Source organism: Trachypithecus francoisi, unplaced genomic scaffold, assembly GCF_009764315.1.
Source record: "Trachypithecus francoisi isolate TF-2019V2 unplaced genomic scaffold, Tfra_2.0 Lachesis_group16, whole genome shotgun sequence".
Lineage (NCBI taxonomy): Eukaryota > Metazoa > Chordata > Mammalia > Primates > Cercopithecidae > Trachypithecus > Trachypithecus francoisi.
The window spans coordinates 17,875,421-17,888,853 of NW_022681461.1; positions in this window are offsets into that span (position 1 = coordinate 17,875,421).

Sequence of the window (13,433 nt, forward strand, 5' to 3'; positions counted from 1 at the left end):
AAAATGCTTTTAAGGAAACTTCACAAAAACAAGCTTCAATTGTCTCCTTTACTTGTAGCAAAATGAAATAAACAGGGCCAAAGGAAATTTCCCCCAAGCCAACACATAGACAGGAAAAGACTTCAGAAATCCAGGAGGAATGACAAACATTTTTTAAACAGCATTGGATTTTCAATTAAAGTCTTAACTAAAGGTGGTTCTAAAAATCAATGTGCTCTGCTTAAGGGAAAGAGGGAAGACTCCAACACACTTGTAAGCACACAGTAGGCACTCAAGAAATCATTGTCGATTGCTAGCAAAGCAGTGACAAAAATCTTATGTTTTTCTAGAATAGAGGCTGAATCAAGGCTTTCTTTCTCCCTGTCTGGATAGTTTGGATGTTCCAGAGCGTATAACAGTGAAAGGACAAGAAAGTAAGAAAGAAGCACTTAAGGGAGTGAAAGAGAGACTTTGGAATTAACAAAGACAAGATCCGTTTCTCATTTCCCTACCCCTTCAAAAAAGTCGGGGAGGGGGACTAGTTATCTCATCATTGTAATAAAGGAATTGATCTAGATATACTCTATAGAGGGCCATAAACTGCCCAGTAGACATCATTCAATCGATTCTCACTATATTATTTTATAAGTTTTTGAAAAAAATGATGGTATTTTCTCTATGTTCCTCATAGCATGGAGAAAGATCTAACAAGGACCTAAGAGCTCCCTAATCAATTGGTCCTCATTGTTCCAGGAAGTTAATAGATAAGAGATTGCTTCCAGTTTGGGGGAAATTATTGAGTCATTCAATTCTTTCACCTCTCCAGATCCTTCTCAATATCCAAAAGTAAATAAAATGCGGAGAAAATGGGACCACCGGAGGAACTCTCCCCACTGTTCCTTTAATATCCAGTTGAATGGCACTGTCTAGTCTCCAGGTAAATATCATTGCTTCATGCATGTGCTTTAGCCATATGTGGAGAAGGTGCAACCCTGAGAAGACTGAAGAAGAGAGAAGCTAAATAATCACTGTTATAGACAACACAGAAGATTTCAGGTGGCATGTTCATAAAAATCAAGGACTTTTTCCAAGCTCACTGTTCAAGCAGGTAGACAATACATGCAGATTCATTGCACTCTAGACACAGCCACTGGTGTTTCCCTGTCTTAAAGCGTTACCATTAAAAAGGAATTATCCTACTTAGAAAAAAAGGCTGTGTGTATTTAACTTGAAAACAAGATTTGACAAGGTGACCATCTGTTTTCTCTTTCCCACTTAATTACAAAAGGAATGGTACTTGAAGCCAACCAAATACCCAGGGAGGAATTGGGATTATGACATATTCATTTTCTCTGCAAAGTGCAAACCTAACACTTGCTCATATGGCCACATTGAAGGGGAGCAGAATTAGCGCAGCTGCAACTGATCTCCCACCACAGCCACTGGGACTGAAGTTAGTTAACCTGAAAACCTGACGCCACTCAATGTAAGCACATTGAAGGGCACCCAAACCATTGGTAAAGCCTCCCCTTGGGAAGAACAAATGTTCCACTGGATAACAACTTATTTCACCTGCTTGCATGGGATCATCTCCACTCAAGGTCTGAGTTTCTTGTCTTTCCCTTTTCTTTTCTTTTCTTTTCTTTCCTTTCCTTTCTTTTCTTTCTCTCCTTTCCTTTCCCCTCCCTCCCTCCCTCCCTCCCTCCCACCCTCCCTTCCCTCCTTCCCTCCTTCCCTCCTTCCCTCCTTCCCTCCTTCCTCCTTCCCTCCTTCCTTCCTTCCTCTCTCTCTTTCTTTTCTTTCTTGATGGAGTCTCGCTCTGTCACCCAGACTGGAGTGCAGTGGTGCTATCTCGGCTCACTGCAACCTCCTCCTCCCGGGTTAAAGCGATTCTTCTGCCTCAGCCTTCTGTGTAGCTGGGACTACAGGCACGCTCCACCATGCCCCACTAATTTTTTGCATTTTAGTAGAGATGGGCTTTCACCATATTGGCCAGGCTGGTCTCAATCTCCTGACCTCATGATCCGTCCGTCTTGGCCTCCCAAAGTACTGGGATTATAGGCATGAGGCACCATGCCCTCAGTCTGAGTTTGTTTGGTGAAATATGGTTGAATCCAATTGTATAGAAACAACCCCTTGTAATGGAAAACACAGAAGACTGAAAGTCACAAAATCTAGGTACCCGTTCCAGGTAAGTCACTCCTTACCTATGTGGCCCCAAGCAAGTTATACAAACTCCCTGAGTCTCAATTTCTTCATCTATAAAATGGGAACACTAATACCAACTCTGCTTACCTTATAGGATGTCTAGAAAAGCTTTATAAACTAATTGGAAACTGATAGGTAAAATATAAATTATTTTACCAATATAAAATATTAATAAAATATCAACAAAAATATGGTCACAGTAAACCTAAGTAAACTTAAGAAGAATCCCATAAGGGACATCTCTACATCATAATTAAATACCCTTGCAATAATAAGAAAATTTTTCTAGCTGCTTTTTGTTTAAGCAGAGATCTCCTGACCAGCTTCCAAAAGGCCATGAAAATAGTCAAACTGTCCCAGAGAAGTAATTACTTCAGAATATTTGCACTTGTATAGACATGACTTTTTGCAAGAGCTTTTTGCATGACTTTTTGCAAGAGCAAAAAGTGAATTCTGTTCACTTAAGTGTATTCCCTTAATTCTTTGGTATTTTCCTGAAAATATAGTTACCTTCATTCCAGTGCTGGCCTATGCAGTATGGGAGGCAGCAGCCACATATGCCTGTTTAAAATTAAATTAATTAAAATTAAATAAAATTAAAATGTTAGTTGCTGAGTCACACTAACCTCATTTCAAGTACTCAATAGTCCCAGGTAGCAGCTACTGGCTATATCACAGCAGACAGCTCAGATGGAGAACATTTTCATCAGAGAACGTTCTATTGGACAGCACACGTAAGGCTTTAAAAAGTAAGGCTTTACTGGGATCAAACTGGGGAAGGAAATATACTATGTGCTTTCAAATTCAAACTTTGACTCAATTCTGCCTTTCACTTGAATGAATGTTAAGTTTAAATTCCCTAAGTCTCAGTTTTCTTCATCAGTATAATGGGGACAATAACAGCAAGTCTTCATAAAGTAATTATAGTAATTATGAAGACTAAGTGAAATAAGTAAAGCATCAAGCATATTATACATACTCAATAAATGTTATTTATTACTGAATTTCATCAAGTCTAAGATGCAGAACTTTTCACATTTTAACATATCTCAAATTCGCATGTAATTTATAACCAGTGCCAAAAGAAACTTGGCAGGGGAGGGAGTTGTGACATAGATGTCAATGCCTGCACATGTGCAAATTTAGCATGTGTGTAGAAGGTTAGAGATTCATCTGAGTCTCACCTAAGCTGAGATATAAGCCTTGTTAGTATGGCATGTTGTTGAACCGTTTTTTAAATTTGGATTCCAATTGTCATTTAAAATGTCTTCGAAAAGAACATACGAAAATTTGACAGAGAAACAAATGAGTATTGTTTTTGCAGAATTGTCGTGCTCTATGTAGTACAATTACATGCAATAGCAATTGCCAAATCTCTTAGGATGGGCATGTGTTTCTCAAAACTATGAAGATTTGATGATGTCTGTTCTTGAATTCTAAATGACTATCACTCTGATACCATCATGCATCCATCAGAAATTCCCAGCTGACTCTTAAGAACTGTTTAATGTCCATCAATATGTGATTCAATTAAAAGGGAAAAAAATGTAACGATGATTTTAACCACATGGGAACTGTTCATGAAGTCTGAAATGCTATGATATGCCTTGAAATTAGTCTTTTGTTCCTAACCATGCTAAAGAGGAATAGATTATAAAACTCAAGTTCTGAGAAGTGGAGTCACCATGATCCCACGGACGGTGTCCAAATAGACTCAGGACAATATTTGGACTTTAAATGCAAAAAAGCTTATGCTCAAACCAAACTTACGAACTGAAGAATATATATCTGTCAGGAAAAAGAAAGTTGTGCGATTTTATAGGTACCTATTTTTTCTGAAAAGCTGTTATTCAGTTCATGATGTATTTAGCAACTTATGGTGTCTGCTGTCAAGGAAATGTGGGATTATCAACAAGAAAAGACATATGATGAGAGAAGAAAGAGATAAATCCCCAAATCTCCTAATCTTAGCTCTAGAGGAGAGAATGTATTCAGTTTTTTTCTTTTTTTTTTTTTTAGTTGTGTTATTATTAATATATTTCATCAAACCCGATAACTTAGCTGAAGAACACACAGTTATTTTAATAGCCACCAACGAAAAAAAACTTACCAATTAAACTGATAAAAATGCCTTTGTATTATTTAGATTTTATTTTATACTTATTGAAATTATTTCTTAACACTTATTTTTCCAGACTCCTCTGTATCCAAAACAATGAAAGTGTTAGCTAAAATGCTACCAGTGAAGACACTACAAAAAAAAAAAGTCTTCATGGAAAGAACCCAAAAGGCCTTTCCAAGCTCATCTTGAGAATATCATACCTGGGTAATCTGGAGAACAACCAATAAGGATTAGAGAAAATTCCTCATAAGTCAGCATCAAAGACTGCCAGAGTCAGGGGTGGATGGGTTGCTTGCTTCACAAGCAGGAAGAAGCAGGGTCCATTGACACAAAGATTGTCGAGGGCCTCCACAGTCAAGAAATATAATTCACCCCCAGTCAGTGAGCCTGAGGACATCCAGAGCTTCTCTTACAAACGCCATCCCACAACCCGGCATATCAGTCTTCTGACATGGCGCCTTTACAAAAATAATATTTACTGGGTTTTGTGGGGTTTTCTTCTGGTTTTGAAAAGTATCCTTGTTTATTGTAAAGAATCCAGAAAAACAAAAATAAAATATAAATGAAAAAACAAGTGTCCCAGAAGCTCATCATTGGTAGCAATCTGATATATTTCTTTCCAATCTTCTCCCTGGGTTTCAATTAGCATAATATTGATTCTGCAATGCTGTTTCTTATCATTTTCATTTAATATTTCCCAAAGCTAATAAATATTCTGAAAAAAATTCTAAGAAAAAAAATTCAGCAGGAATCACTTTTATACACAAAGTCATCAATTATATGCCTTGAAATTAGTCTTTCTATGTTTTTTCTTTTTTTCTTTTTTCTTTTTTTTTTTTTGCAATGGAGTCTTGCTCTGTGGCCAGGCTGGAGTGAAGTGGCACAATCTCAGTTCACTTCAACCTCCACCTCCCATGTTCAAGTGATTCTCCTGCCTCATCCTCCTGAGTAGCTGGGATTACAGGTACACGCCACCACGCCCAACTAATTTTTGTATTTTTAGTAGAAATGAGGTTTCACAATGTTGGCCAGGCTGGTCTTAAACTCCTGACCTCATGATCCACCCGCCTCAGCCTTCCAAAATGCTAGGATTATAGGCGTGAGCCACCGTGCCTGGCCTCTATGATTTTTTAAATAGTCTATCTATGTTTTTCCATACTATTTTATTGAAAGATAATACACACTTTGAATATATCACGATAGAATACTCCTCTATTGACTATGGAATTTTCTTCCAAAGGACTGACAACCAGTTGGCAAGTATTGATACTGGTACTTCCTTGATCTTTTCAGGCAATATCAGGACACACATTCCTTTCTCAAATGTTCTTACTTGGCTTGCTGTCACCAATATCAAGGAGTTATTGAGGTCTAGTCATGAATATATCAAATTTATACCCCTCTGTTCTGTCTCTGTGTTTCTGCACACACAGTAATTTTTCCTTTCAATACATAATCATAGCGTAGTCTTTTTGAAAAAAAAATGTATGGCAATTAAACCCAGCACACGTAATACCACACAACTCAATTGACGCAATAACAATATAAATAGCCAAGACAAGTTTACACAGGCTGGGCAATGACAACAGTATCATAACTGTCACCTGAGAAATTATAATACAATGCCTTTGATGATAAGATGTGTCCTAATTTCAATTTGTGAAAAATGCTATCTTAAAAATAAATGATTATCAATTTATAAGGAAATATAAAGGACATGATGAACACCACAGGGATCCAACTGGCAAAACCCAGACTACAGGAAACTGCAGGTCAAACAAGCTGTCTTCTTCAACAAGAAAATTGCAAAAGAGAAGAGCGAAACAATAGATTAAAAGTGACTTGGCCGGGCGCGGTGGCTCAAGCCTGTAATCCCAGCACTTTGGGAGGCCGAGACGGGCGGATCACGAGGTCAGGAGATCGAGACCATCCTGGCTAACACGGTGAAACCCCCGTCTCCACTTAAAAAAAAAACAACAAAAAATCTAGCCGGGTGAGGTAGCGGGCGCCTGTAGTCCCAGCTACTCCGGAGGCTGAGGCAGGAGAATGGCCTCAACCCGGGAGGCGGAGCTTGCAGTGAGCTGAGATCTGGCCACTGCACTCCAGCCTGGGCGACAGAGCAAGACTCCGTCTAAAAAAAAAAAAGTGCCTTAACATATATTTTTAAAACATAATCAATTTCAGTGCATCATGATATTCATGAGACAATTGAAAACTTCAACACTGGATATTTGAGAATATTTTTGACATATTTGGTTATATATTTTTTGAAGGAGCTCTTATCTTTTAGGCATGTATGTTGAAATATTTACAGAAGAGACGACATGAAATCTGGGATTTGCTTTAAAATAATGTTGGAGGGTAGAGATGAATGGAGGCATGGTAGGCCGACTTCGGAAGTGGCCTCCAAGGATTCCTGCCTCCTGGCATGTGATCCCCTCCCCCTGGGTGTGGGCTGGACCTAGTGATGTTTTTCTAAGGAATAGATATGGCAAGGGCGGTCTTTCGTGAGACTGAATCTTCCTCTCTTGCTCGCTCTCCTTTGCTCTCTCTTTCTTGCTGGCACTCTGATGAAGCAAACTCCATATTGTGAGATGCTCTCTGTAGAGCTGCCCACGTGAAAGGGAACAGAGGGAGGTCTACAGCCAACAACTAATGAGGAACTGAATCGGGTCTAGGAAATGGATCCTTTCCAGGTGAGTCTTGAGACGACTGCAGCCTGTGAGAGAACCACAGCCAAAGGACCCGAATAAGCCTGATGCAAAGACCAAATCCACAGAAACTGTGAAATAATAGATGTATTTTGTTTTAAGCTGCTACAATATGGGATGCCTCATTTCATCTTAATAGATAACTAATAAAGTCTAGACAAGGCCATGGATGGTTGGCTTTTGGGCCTGAGTGACAAGTACATGTTCATTTACTATTCTTTCTACTTTCGTATATGTTTGAAATTCTCCATGAAAAAGAGTTCTTAAAAAGGAATCCATGAAATATGGCATTAACAATTCACCATTCTTTCTGTCCTGCACCATTTAATGGCAGTGGAGTTCTTTTCCATACAGCTAAGTTTTGTCTATCTCTTCTGTTTTGATGTGTTTTCTACTCTGATTTGTCAACTGAGCTCTGTATGACAGTAAACATTTGCTGAGTGTCTATTAACTACTAATGAAGAAATGGCCTAATGCACAGATTAAAATAGAAATGAAGAGGAAGGACTCTTCTTATATTACTTTTATATCCAATTTGGGGAATTGTAGCAGGATAAATGGAGATAAACTGAAGGGAAGATTTTAAAAATGTATAAATAAAGGAGGAAAGGAACTCCGGCATTGGACTAAGATAACACAGATAAGGGCAAATTTGTTAGTCCATTTTTCAGACTGTGGATTAATTGGTGTCTCTGTTTTTATTTTGTTTTGTTTTGCTCAATGTTTTTGACTCGACCATTTCACTAGTTTTTAAACCTCCGCTAGCAGAACAAGAGAGAGAAAAAAAAGGTGAGCAGTAGTCAAATATTTCTCCTTGTCACCACATGTAGGAAATGTTAAAGATGATGGAAACAAATAGCAAAATTAAACACTGAGTTAATTAATGCAAAGTGAATATTGAGTGGGGATTTGGATTCCTAGTGAGCATGCAGCTTGCTGATACATTATAGGTCTAAGTTTATAAGGTCACAGCTCGATAAAATTTAACAAGTGTTTTAGAAGAGATGTAAAATGTTTTTTATCAAACCCACACGTAATTTTCTTATCTTCTTTTGACAGGGATAATTTTAAATTAGCTATTTGCCATTTTGTTCTCATAAAACGATTATAGGATGTGACTCATTGAGGCCTAAATTATGTGAAAGTGCTAGAAAGAAATCTGCTGAGCATCGGCTGTTGAGGACCAATAACAGTTCAGACCCCAGGAACAGGCTTCCTTCCACTGTGATTCAGCCACAGAGGGAGAACTATGCAGAAGGACTTCAACATACAGGCTCTGGGTGAAACCACTGCCACCCACAAAGGGTACGAGCTTGGGAAAGCAGTTTAAATACTCAAAACTTCAGTGTACTCATCTGATAAGAAAGTAAGGTAATAATATAGTTAACCTCTACATTTGTCATTAGGAGCAAGTGAAATAACACACATAGGTGACTTAGTACAAGGCTCGGTTTCTCAGTAAATGAGAACTAATATTGTTGCTATTACCAAAACAAACAGATGATCTTGCATCCTTGGCCACCCAAACTCACATGTTTAGGATGTATGAATGTGAATTATGGTGTAGAGTACAGGAAGTATCCCCCTCCTATTCAGTTGATATTCTGATGTTAAAACTGAGGAGGTGAAGTTGGGAGGATGGGTTTATGCATACAATTTGCTTCTTTATGATATTTCAATGTAATATCCTTCTAGGACCTTTGCATGCCCCTAACTCAGTGGTTCTCCACTGGGGGCAATTTTGCCCCACAGTGGGCCCCAGGGGATATTTGGGATATTCAGTTTGGGACATGTGGAGATATTTTCATTGTCATGACTGGGGAGGTGCCAAACATCCTAAAATGCACAGAACTGCCCCCAATAACAAAGAGTTATCTGATCCAAAATGTCAAGAGTGCCAAGGCTGAGAAATTCTGCCCTAGCTACAGCCAAGGACAGAATTCTTTTAGGTTTGGGGCAAACATTTCACATCTTTAAAGGTTTGGGGCAAACATTTCACAACAGCTAAGACTGCTTTTAAACTCTCTTACTTTCAGCCAGTGGAATTACTCATGATCCTTTAATTACACTGACCAAGACTTCAGAGGACTTCTTTCTGGTGCTGTTAGCCAAATCAGATTTTACTGGGAGAAAAAACAGGGAACAAATAGACATGCCACGAGTGAACAAAAGCCTTTCATTATTCCTCAGCATTGTGGCCTGGGAACATAGATGCATATTGCACTCTCTCTATAATAAATGTATAGCATATAACTACAACTGATGTGCTATTTTATACCGTCCAGTGCCTAGAACTTGTGGTCCACATGACCCAATACCATTGAAAGTGAAGGATGGGCAGGAGAAGGTAGCACCACTACCTTCACCACTACACTTCATCACCACTGAGCACCACTGAGATCTCCTCAGTAGCTCTGATCTTCCAACCCATCTTCCTCTCCACTCCAACCAAAACACTTCTAACAGTCTCTATGGGTGTTTTTACACTAAAACCAACAACAGATCCCCACCACCATCAGCTTCCACAGCATTTCACAACACCTATTATTTGAAGAGCTTGAAACCAGAAGCCCTGTTTTTCCACACTGAAAATATTTGAATGGGCTGTCAAAAAGCCTCTCAGAAATACGCCCCATCCAACAGCAACAAACCCTGTGCAAACAAATCAAGTGGTGCAGAAATCCTTTGCACAAGATGATAGGGAGGCCTCCATGCTGACACTGTAGGCGAGCCAAGTTTTCATGTACTTGGATGGCTGACCTCCAACTTCTGACATATTCATTATATTCCAGCATGTCGGCTGCAGATTGCATTGAAGTGATGACAGCTACAAGACAGCCAACGAGGAATATGGCCATTCTGGCAACAGGTGGCCTTTCACTTGTACTGGGAAAGTTAATCTAGTTTATCATCAAAGTATATTGTGTTCAAGGAGTGTCATGTTTTGAGAGCTCTAGTGACAGATCAAATAGAGAAAGCATTCTTCCGTGGAACGTGACATTTTGGGGAGACCAACCCTTTCAAACCACTTCATTGTTTATGCTTGATTCAAGTCTGTTAAGTTACTCAGTTGTTTCAAGGTTTATATTACAGGTTCTGAATTATGGTTTGTGTCTTCTGTCAAAGGCTGACAGAGGTATCCACAGTCTTACCTTAAATAATCAACTGCCTCTACTGCAAGGAATTTTTAATGGCCCTAATTTGTTGGCAGAATAATATATTGAAGAAAAGGCCAGCAGCAAAAGTATATTCTTATCCATGCAAACTATCACATTTCCAGTCACATTTTCAAATTATAGATGCTCAAAACCAACTCTGCCTCCTAACAATCAAAATACAATTTTAAAGTAATCAATGAAATTACATGGACCCAGAGGGTGGAATCATAGACATTGGAGACTTGGCAGCATGCGATGGTGGGATGGTGGAGGTGAGGGATGAAATACTAGCATTGGGTACAGTGTACACTATTCTGGCTAGAAGCCCAGACTTCACCACTAAGCAATATACCCATGTAACAAAACTTCACTTTTACTCCCTAAATCTATCATTAAAATAAATAAATAAATAATAGTCTATGAAGGTTCATAATGGAGGCACAGTGGCCCCTGGACTGGACTGCCTTCTCTCTGGGTTTAACTTTAGAATTTGGCAAGAAATCCCTCCCCAACCTTGCCCACGTCCTACTAAAGCCTGAGAGAAATGATGCTAGATGGTAGTATTTATTCAGTCATCCCATTCCATGGCTGTCTTCCAAGTAGAATGATTATGTTCTGCTGCACTTTGGACCTTATCTGAAGAACTCTTAAGATGTCTACAACATAGGGAAATAATCCAAATGCTCATTTGCCTTGTGAAAAATAATTTTCCTTTCTTTGAAAGTCTTCTACTCTATTGGGTCATACTTTATGAAGAGTCTTAGTATAAGAGGAATGGAATTGCACTGTTTAATTTTCATTTCTACATGAACTCCTTTTTGCCCAGGAACAGTCCAAGACATTGAATCTCTAAAAGCAACTTCATCTCTCTAATCCACAACTACCTTTCTGTACTTGAAAGGATGGCAATTGTCCCATGAACATATAGAGAGAAGGCCACCTATTCATGATACTTCTCTACTATTCTTGGGCTCTACTGAAGAATCTAAGAGTAGGCATCAGCTGACTCATCTCAGATGTTGATGGTTCTGAAGCAGTAACCTCACACCCTACCAGTAATACAAGTGCTTCCTTGGATATTGGTCAAGTTGAGGACCCTTCAGGCTAACAATCTCAGATTTTGCAGTTCAGCTGGTTACTGAATACTTCAGAGAAAAAGAAATATTGGCATATGTAAGAAGATGGAGCGACATGATTTAGTTTGTTTTGTAATTACACCATTCACTTTTTGCTTTAAATATGTATTATGCATTTTATTTCAGTAAAACAATCACTTAGATAGCAATTAGTATACATTGTTCTCAGTGCTATCTATCTATCTATACCTATATATACATGTATATGTGTGTGTGTATATATATCCTCATAAAAATGCCATGGGGTAGATACTATTATTATATCCTTTTTGCAAATGAGAAACTGAGGCATAAGAGATTACATGCCTTCCCAAGGCCATAGAACTAGTAAGTGGCAGGCCAAGTTTGAACCAACAACTCTTAGACCAGAGTCCACGATATTAACTATCATGTTTTGCTATGTCCACCAATAACATAACAACAATATTAATAATATCTAAAATTCAATGATCCAGGCTAGCCACTGTGTAGAGTATTATTACCACAGCCCAATGAGGAAGGTACAATTATTACTCCATTTATACATGAGGAAACTGAGCATTCGGGAGATTCAATAATTTGTCCAAAAACTCACAACCAGCAAATGGTGGAGCCTGGGCTGAATACTGTGGAGATAAAGAGATGAAATGAAAAATTTTTCTGTTCAAGTTTATAATCGTTTATAAAAGGAGATATTTGTTGGTCTGGAAGCATTGGGAACATTTTTAGAAGTGTGATTTTTACTATCCCTAGAAATGGAAAGTGAAGCTGAAATTTTGCTTTTCTGGCCTTCCTGAAATATTATGTCTCATTCCTAAAGAATCTGGAGATTTAGTTGTTACTCTGTTAATAAGATCCTGAATCTTTAAAAATGTCCAAAGCTAATTTACTCATGATAGGAAACTCAAATAATTGAATTCTTTCACAAAGGTAAAATTACATTTCCTTTAAGAATCCCAGTGTTTATCATCCTTTTTTGAAAGGAAAATAATTAGATACATAAGACATCGACTTTAGAAAATACGATAAAAAATAAATAATACTAGCAAATATCATTGTTTCATTAGGAAAAATACAAGCCTCCCAGGAAAAAAATAACACAAATTCTAAATTTTTCAATAAAATATTAAGTATAAAGGCTATACATATGCTTAAATAATAAACAAGCATTTAAAATTGTGTTTATGAAGATTTTTATAAACTTGGGGTAATATGCATTTATGTTAAAGAAAAAAGTAGCCTAAAGCTCCGTACACAGAGTATAATTAAATTCTTCTAAAAATCCATTCATTTAGTAATTTATATGCATAGAAAGCTTAAGTGGGAACTGGTAACACCATGCACCAAAATGCTAACAAAGGATACACCTGAGTGTTAGAAGTGGAATACCCACTGAACAAGGGATACCCACTGACTTAGAAGAGTGCGTATTTTCTTCTTTATATTCTTTTTATTTTTCAATTTCCTCAATTACTTATTACTTTTATAGTCAGAAAAAAAAACCCTAATTAGAAAACTATAGAATAACTATCCCAATCTGCACAGACCCTGATTCCAGACTGACTACTGTGAGCTCTGCACCTTCTCAGCCGAGGTCCAGGAGTACTGGAGACAGATTCCTAAACTGGACTGAAACTACCTAGAGAGGGATGTTTAATTGAAGAAAAACATAGTATAAAGGAACAATAAAAATCAAACACATGAAGTCAATCAACAGATGTTTCAGTGTCATATGTGGAAACACAACAGTATCTACCCTATAGGGTATGAGGAGGAAAGTCCAAAGCCAGAAAGACCAGAAGCAGAAGTGGAGAGCTGGAGCCGAGCAGCGGTAAGTTCAGAAAGAGGACCAGGTATCACAGGAAGCTACAGAGCTTCACTGTATGCACTGTTGGTGCATGTTTCTAAGATGGTCATGGTAGCTTAAGGGAGCTATGCAAGTCAGGACCAGCTCATGGCTGGTTTCCTAATACTACCAACTACCATGTGTGCCAGTTATGCAGCAGGGAAGGATAAGTCCTTGACACCTAGTGCAGAAACACCCAAGGAGGCCCCTATCTTCTGCCATATCTTTGAATTCAGGACAGCTTTAGCATTCCAAGAACCATCCAGACACTCAAGCCTGTACAGAACAAGGTTG